This window comes from Adiantum capillus-veneris, chromosome 5 (assembly GCF_014529385.1).
Source record: "Adiantum capillus-veneris isolate H3 chromosome 5, ASM1452938v2, whole genome shotgun sequence".
Classification (NCBI taxonomy): Eukaryota; Viridiplantae; Streptophyta; class Polypodiopsida; order Polypodiales; family Pteridaceae; genus Adiantum; species Adiantum capillus-veneris.
In genome coordinates this window covers 23,444,735-23,452,574 of record NC_140935.1, presented here as the reverse complement: position 1 = coordinate 23,452,574, position 7,840 = coordinate 23,444,735, and the positions used below count along the sequence as shown (strand labels likewise).

At 40.6% G+C, this 7,840-nt stretch overlaps 1 pseudogene; it reads left to right on the top strand.

Moving 5' to 3' along the window:
• Window positions 1-4,978: 4,978 nt before the first annotated feature.
• Window positions 4,979-6,761, top strand: LOC147457010 (uncharacterized; annotated as a pseudogene).
• Window positions 6,762-7,840: the final 1,079 nt, after the last annotated feature.

Below are 7,840 nucleotides of genomic sequence, written 5' to 3'. Positions count from 1 at the left end.
CCAACTAAACCTAATTTTTACTCATTCTCTCATTTGTGCAATTGAAGAGTGCTCTTGCTCCATCTCCATCTTCTTCTTCTTCACCTCCTTGTGTGTGTGTGTGAGAGAGAGAGAGAGGGAGAGTGTGTGTGCGATCGAGCATTACGAAGGCACGACGGCGGCGAAGCGGTTGAGCGCGGCACGACTGCAGCTTCTTCTTCATCGCGGCGAGGAATCCACCACGAAGGCGAGCGTAGAGCGGTGAGTGACACACCCTTTGTTTTCTTGAGTTTGCTAGTTTAGGCTTGTTGTGTGCTTGGAGCCGTTTGTGGCTCGCATACGGTGTATTGGCAAGTCCCTTGCTTCGACAGTGCGGCAAGGAGCGCACAATGGTTCATTAGAGGGTAGAAAAACTCTGTAGCAGAATCTGAATACTGTTAAACTGATGTTAAATATGGATCCTTTTGTTGCTGTTAAATTGGTGATAAACTGATGGTAACAGAATCCCTTCGCTAAAGTGTGTCTATGTTGTTAAACTTCAGATCATGATTGGCGCTATGATATTTCTGCCTTTAGCAGAAGCTTACAATAAGTGTGTTTACATCAGTGACCTAAACTAATGGTACACAGATTTATGCATCTTGAGGCTAGTTCCTGATTACTGTTTTTTTTAAAAGCCCCCCTTGAGATCTGCTAGCCTTTTTGTGGTGAACTTGAGAACACATGGTATTTGATTTTTGGATGTCTCTTGTTATTGCTTCTGTTTTCGTCTAAGTTTTTCATTTGATACTCTGTTATGGATGCTTCTCTACCTTGTCTGAGCCTCCCTTTGCAAAGGAGTTAGGGTTTCACATATGATCTACTTGCAATAGCAATTGTGTGCATAGTATTGGGCTCCTTCAAAATATTGGACCCTAAGGGGATGTGGCACACCCTACAGTCCACCACATGCATCTCTCAGCAACCCATCAAGCCGGTTACCAGTAAAATTCCAAGGCAGTGGGTGAGGGGGATGCTCAAACCAAAATGTTACATGACCCTTAGATGCGCAATCATCTAAGAGTTTCTCTTTTGGTAAAATAATGGCGGTACACTACTGTGGGTTCCTGGCGTATGGTGATTTGTATTGTCATTGGTCGTACATAACTATGGATTGTGATTTATCGTGTCATTGGTTGTGCATAACTATGGCTTTGAGTTTCTTAAAGGCCTATGCTAGATGGATATTGGCCGGGATATGGGCGATTGCCTCCCTTATTTTTACTGTACTAAGGTCTCATGCACTCCACCTGGGAGGAATCTGAATGATTCGCTTCTTGCACACAATTGACTTGCTGATAGTAAGGTATGACAGCTACAGCTCCTGACTTGTCAAAAGGTATGGCACCCATGTGCTAGCCGTTACCACCTCTCAATATATCCTGGCTGAACTTACCATTTTTTTTGTATCCGACCCAACTTTTTTGGTGTTTGGCCTATGCTTTGCATGGCAAGCTGATAGGACCATGTGTATTGATATCTTCCGTTGCATATTAGAAATGGTTTTGATAGGTTGGATTCATTTTTTTGGCACACAATTGGCGTTGGAAGATCCCATCTTTATGTGTGTCTGAAGGTAGCCACTGGAGCCAGAAAAGCAGCCTTACATAAACGAGCTATACGATCTGTACAAACAAGGTGAGAACTCACAATGGCCTTAGGACGCCACACACTAGAGCAACCGCCAACAAGCACAACAGACCATGTATTCAAAGTGGAGAGGAGCAATTCAGTCAAGAGTACGATAGTAGGTCTTGCTGGTTGTGCATTTTGGTCTCTCTAAATTTGGCGTGTTGTCCAGTGTTCCTTAATCATTTTTGGCATGCCTAAAGGGCTATGGACTTAGTGATGACGTCTGGTTTTGCTAACTAACAGTGCAACTACCAGTTAAAAGCTTATTTTTGGCCTGGTAAAGGGCAAAGTCTATAGCGTTTCCTATTACTGTTGGGTTTCTTATCAAAAGAAAATCATTTAATTGGCTGATAGAGTTAGTGGACAGTTAATGTGGAGGGAAGGTGTCAAGAGAATGATGACTTGGGGTGAGAGATTTAACCCATTTAAGATCTTCTAAAAGTGCCTAAGCTCCCCGATGATGAGCAAGGGGGTTGAGTGATGGGCAGAGAGAAGGTCCAACCGTGCAGCTATTCAAGGCCTTATAAACATTGATGGGCCACCGTGTAGCTATTCAAGGCCTTGTAAACAGGGATGGCCATTGAGTTATGTGTATAGAAAACTTACAACAAGGGTGTTGAGAGATGGGCAGAGAGAAGGTCCAACCGTGCATGCAGCCATTCAAGGTCCAACCGTGCAGCTTTTCAAGTTCTTCTAGACAGTTCTCGAGCTCCACCATTAATGAGCAAGGGGGTTGAGTGATCAGCAGAGAGAAGCTCCTCAAGGCATCGGCAATAAGTTGTCAGCTGGTATATCTATGGTGAGTTGGCACTAGGCAAGGAACGAGTAGGCGAGCAAAGGAGACGGAGACCGGGTGTCTATATGACTAAACAGGACACCATGGATTATGGACATGGACATCGTGCTTGCAACTTGACATCAGTGTGCAATGTGTAGCAAGCGACCGAGGTTTCATTAGCCAACTATTTTTCTCATAGCAAAGCCTTGGGACTAAGTGGCACGGGCATGGGAGGGTGGGATGTAGATATGGAATACGGGTACCCTAGATTAGGGTACCCGAGTTTTGAAAGTAATTTAGGGTACCCACTTTTGCGGGCGTGGGTTCTAAACCCGTGCCCTCACCCATGAGAGGCGCATACCCTAACCACTACTCCATGTGCGTGTTTAGAAATGTGGGGGACTCTAATTTACTTAAAACCCGTGCCCTCACCCATGAGAGGCGCATACCCTAACCACTACTCCATGTGCGTGTTTAGAAACGTGGGGGACTCTAATTTACTTAAAACATGTATGCACAAGGGCGAAAACCGAAAGTAATCTAGGATATCTTAGATTACTTTCGACGCCGCCACTGGGATCTATGGCCCACAATGCCCCCGCAATAGATCCGACCCTCCCATGCCCGTGCCACTTAGTCCTGAGGATAGAAAAGACTCTTAACGAATGGTTTGGTAGATTTCAAATTTCCCCTTTGCTTGAGCTTCAATTCCACATTATTGCTTGGGGTTGGGTGGTAGCCTAGCGATCCCAACATCCTCCTTCTGTGGTTCTCACCTCGAACTTACTTGGTCTACATGTTTGTGCTTGTCTAGCTCACTGCCTGGCACAAGAAGTTTTGGACAAATTCTCACAATAATTCCCACATTGTGACTTACCTCAACATCTGGGTTGCATGATTTGTTATTCGTTTTATTCATGAATAATGGTCGATTAATAGGTTCTAAAAATTTATTTGTGTGTATTTATCTCTACCACATCAACTTTTTTCAAAAAAATGTTTTATTGCTTACATATCGATCAATAAACTATCGATCGATACTTAATCGATTGATAGGCTTTCAATCGATAGTTTAAATTGATCTATATGTTTTTGACCGATATAGTAGTAGTATATAAAGCCCTAATTTGCGTGTTTTAGTTACAATTTTCTTCACCAAAGTGTCAGGTTACCTCCGACATAGAAAGGTTGAGTTGTCAACTTAAAAATTCTTTGATTTTTTAAGAATATTATTTTTAATGTTTATACATTAAAAATAAAATAAATATATAGATTTGAATCACCTATAATTCTTAACAATAGAAGTTACTCTTTAACTATTAAATAAATTACTCTAAGCAATAGAGACTATACTTCTAGCTCTACTTGTTTAAGAATAGATAAATAAATAATTGTACGCATTAGAGGCTACTTTTCTAGCTATGGTGCGAATGTATAATTCTACACATTAGAAGCTATACTCTTAGCTCTATTTGTTTTAGAATAGATACTAAAAGTGATATTTGATGGGTTAAAATCTATCATAGATATAATATGTGCACAAATAATAGTGTTAGTTCATACATTTTGAAACATATACACTTACATGTAGGGTCTTTTGGTTATCATGAACAAATTTTCTTACCTCCATATAGACATAGAATAGGTTCACTTTGTGCCTCTTGGTTGTTATGAGATGATTCTCTTACTTCCAAGTGAGGTTTAAGGTATGAAGTAGGATTCACTTGGTTGCATAGAATAGGTCCACTTAGTGCTTCTTGGTTATTATGAGATGATTCTCTTACTTCCAAGTGAGGTTTAAGGTATGAAGTAGGATTCACTTGGTTGTTATCGAGCTTATGTTGTTACCTCTAAGTGCATATGGTGGACTACCTATAGAATTCACTAGGTTGTGATCGAGCGAAAGCTCTTACCTCCAAGTGAATATTAGTCATGCATAGTACTTGAGAGTCACATGGATGTTATTGAGCTCATGATCTTACCTGTATGTTGGTATAGAAATTAGATACCTCAGTTATTTTAGGGTCGATTGGTTGAGTTTAAACAATAGCTAGTGGAATATGAGATGACTCCATCGCTCATCTAGGTTGTCTTGAGAAAACGATCTTTACCACCTAGTAGCCAAGAATGATATATTCATTGGTGATTTTCCTTAAAATATTATCTTAACTCTATTTATTCATCAATTTAATTTAGCAAATCATATCTATAACCTTTTATCTTTCTCATTGCGCTATTATGGTGAAAAATTATAATCATAGTGTATCTATTGATTGTAGGATATATTTTGTTGAAGTCAGAAAGCATGGTGCAAGGAAAAGAGTGGTTGAATGTGGAGGAAAAAGAGAGAGGAAAAATAATTTCGTTTTTGAAATGCAAACATTGTGGGCATAAGTGGCACGGAAATGCAACTCGCATCAAGAACATTTATTCGGCTTTAGTCCCAATGTGAAAGAATGTGGAGCACCATGTAACGACATATGGGTCCATTTTGCAGGTTATGTAAAAAAATACAAACAGGCAGGACTTCTTCCTAAGAGACAGAAGGATATGACGGGTGCGTCATCTGTCAACATAGAAGAAGTGAGTGTAGATCAAGAAGCTGACATGCGAGCTAACCAAGGAACTTCAATGAGAACAACCCAAACACCTCAAAGTCCTTACACTTTTCCAAATGGTGCCATGGGAGGGATAGACGCTAGTCCCGGGATATCCAGTAGAGCCGGTACGCCTGGGACTCTACAGGCAGCATTCACTCAAGAGGACATGCTTGCATTTCATCTAAAGTGGACACAAGCCTTCATGGCTTGTGGAATCCCATCTTGATTATAATAAAATGTGAACAGAGTATGTTGACAAAGTCAAGAGCAATAGAAGCGATTCTTAGGCGAATAGTGCTTGACTTTGTTCCAGTGTTTGGCTGTACCATAGCCCTCGATAGATGGACCAGCTGTGGCAGAAAAAACCATTGATTAATGTCATGGTAATTTGTCCCAAAGGTGCAATGTTTTTGGAGGCCATTGATACCTCATTGAAAGAGAAGATATCTCTCTACTTGACAAAGGTATATGAGTGAGCTATTGCTCGACTGGGTGGACCGAAGAATGTGATAACTATTGTTATAGATAATGCTTCAAACTACAAAGGAGCGGGTTTGGTCATTATGGAAAAGTACTCAGAAATTACATGGATTGGATATGCAGCTGACACCCTGAATTTACTCCTAAAGGATATGGCAGATTATCATTCATAAAACAGGTTCTTATTGACACCAATCAAATAGTCAAGTTTATACGAGAACATCAGTTTACATATGCTTTATTTCGCTCTAAGTCTCCGGAAAAAGCACTTCAAATTTTCTCTGCCACACGGTTTGCTACATCATACTATATTTTGAATAATCTCACTGAAGTGAAAGCGGCTCTTACAGAATCTGTTGTAGATCGACGTTGGGAGGCTTGGCTCAGCAAGTATCCAAGCCATCGTGAAGCAGCTCAAAAATGTGTGTCCTTGGTGTAATCTCCTTTCTTTTGGTGGAACATTGACAAACTTTTTGGGGTTAGTAAGCCCTATGTGGAACTACTAAGGGTTGTCAACACAAATAAGTTTTTCATTGGTAAGGTGTATTGGATCATGTCTGAGGCGTTGCGTCAAACCAAAGAATACAACCACTATAGTGCTAGAGAGAGATCACAGATCGTGCATCTTGTGGAAGAACGATTGGCTCAAATGTACACACCATTGCATGGTGCTGCATTTGTCTTGGATCCAAAGTTCCAGATGAACAGACAAGCCTCCAACAAAGAGGTGATGAGAGACTTTAGAAACATCTGCTCGCAGTTGTTGCCAGGCGACGATGGCATGGATGCATTCCTGCAGAGGGTGCATTATGCCAATAGGGAAGGAACTTTCAGAGATCCTTGGGTTCTTAAGCATAAAAAAGATTTCAGGCCCAGTATGGTGGAAAGAATATGGAGGAGACGTATTTGAGTTGCAACATGTGGCGACCAAGGTGCTTTCGATCGTGGCATCCAGTGGTAGCTGTGAGCACAATTGGTCTTCTTATGACTTTGTGCACTCAAAGCGTAGAAATTGCTTAAGTCCTGCTCGTGCTGCAGACCTTGTGTACGTCTTTTGTAACATGCTTCTCCTTCATGCACCCACAAAGATAGCCACACGTGTGACTGAAGTACACTTTGGAGTGCTTTAAACTCATGAAACTGTGGTGGAACAGAGATGTAGTGACGATGAGATGGAGTGGGAAGTGGCTACAGAATGTTTAGACAATGAAGAGGTTGATGACCTGGTACCTATGATAGATGGCGAAATGTAAACATCTTTTCATGATAATGTATCTCACTTTTTCTTGTTGTAGCTCCCTATTGAGCTATATATCTCACTTTTTTGATTTAGTAGCAACAAAGTCAAGTATTGAAGAGAATTGTATAAACATAAGTATTGAGGACATTGCTTGGAAATCAAATAAAAAGACATTGCTTGACTCTCACAAATTCATCAATTAGCAACTCTAAAACAAATTCATTGCCATAAACATAGAGAGAATACAATGCGTCTCAAGTGTATGAGGTAGAGAGTGTGAGCTGTAGACAACTAGAAAGCTCCAAAATCAAAATCAATCGAAAAATGTATCGAACAACGACACACGTTTTTAAAAAATATAAATCTAGCGTATCGATCGATAGTTTATCGGGCGATAGATTATAAATTATTCAAAAATACCACATATTTTACGATAATACACGAATAATGACGAGTTATTCGATATAAATTGCATTATTCAATTGAATAAATGCAACGCAACTCAACATCATGAGCTTCTGTGAGGGAGGCACCGCATACATAGCTAGGTACGATTGGGGACAAGGGACCGCCGGCTTAGTGGAGGGGGGGGGGAGGGGGCGGTGGTCTCCTGTCCCCAATCATACCTAGCTAGGTATGTAGTGCCTCTCGAGTAGAAGCTCATGATGTTATGCATTGTATGAAAAACACGGAAACAGACTGTGTTTTCAACATGATAAAATTTCTAGATCTTCTTGTTTGGAGGAAACGCCTTGACTTTATTGTTTCCCCTAAGGTTGTCACTTGAACCTCCTCCATCACTCTATCCCCATCAACTCCCTTGTCTTGGTTGTCTGTCTTCTCCGCTTAGTCATCAACAAAGATGAGCTGATGTATTTTATGGTTTGCTCCACATTTTATGTATTGTTTGCCTTAGTGCTTATTAACAGGATTTGTGGTATAACATCTAAGAAATTTCTTGTCGCCTTAGCACTTGTTTTGGACAAGAAGGTTTAGTTCGAGCAGATATGTAAGAAAGATTCTTATTCTTTTGTGTGTGGTTATAAGCAAAAGCTTTACTTATAGATCATGTGCTTTGCAACAAATGACTTA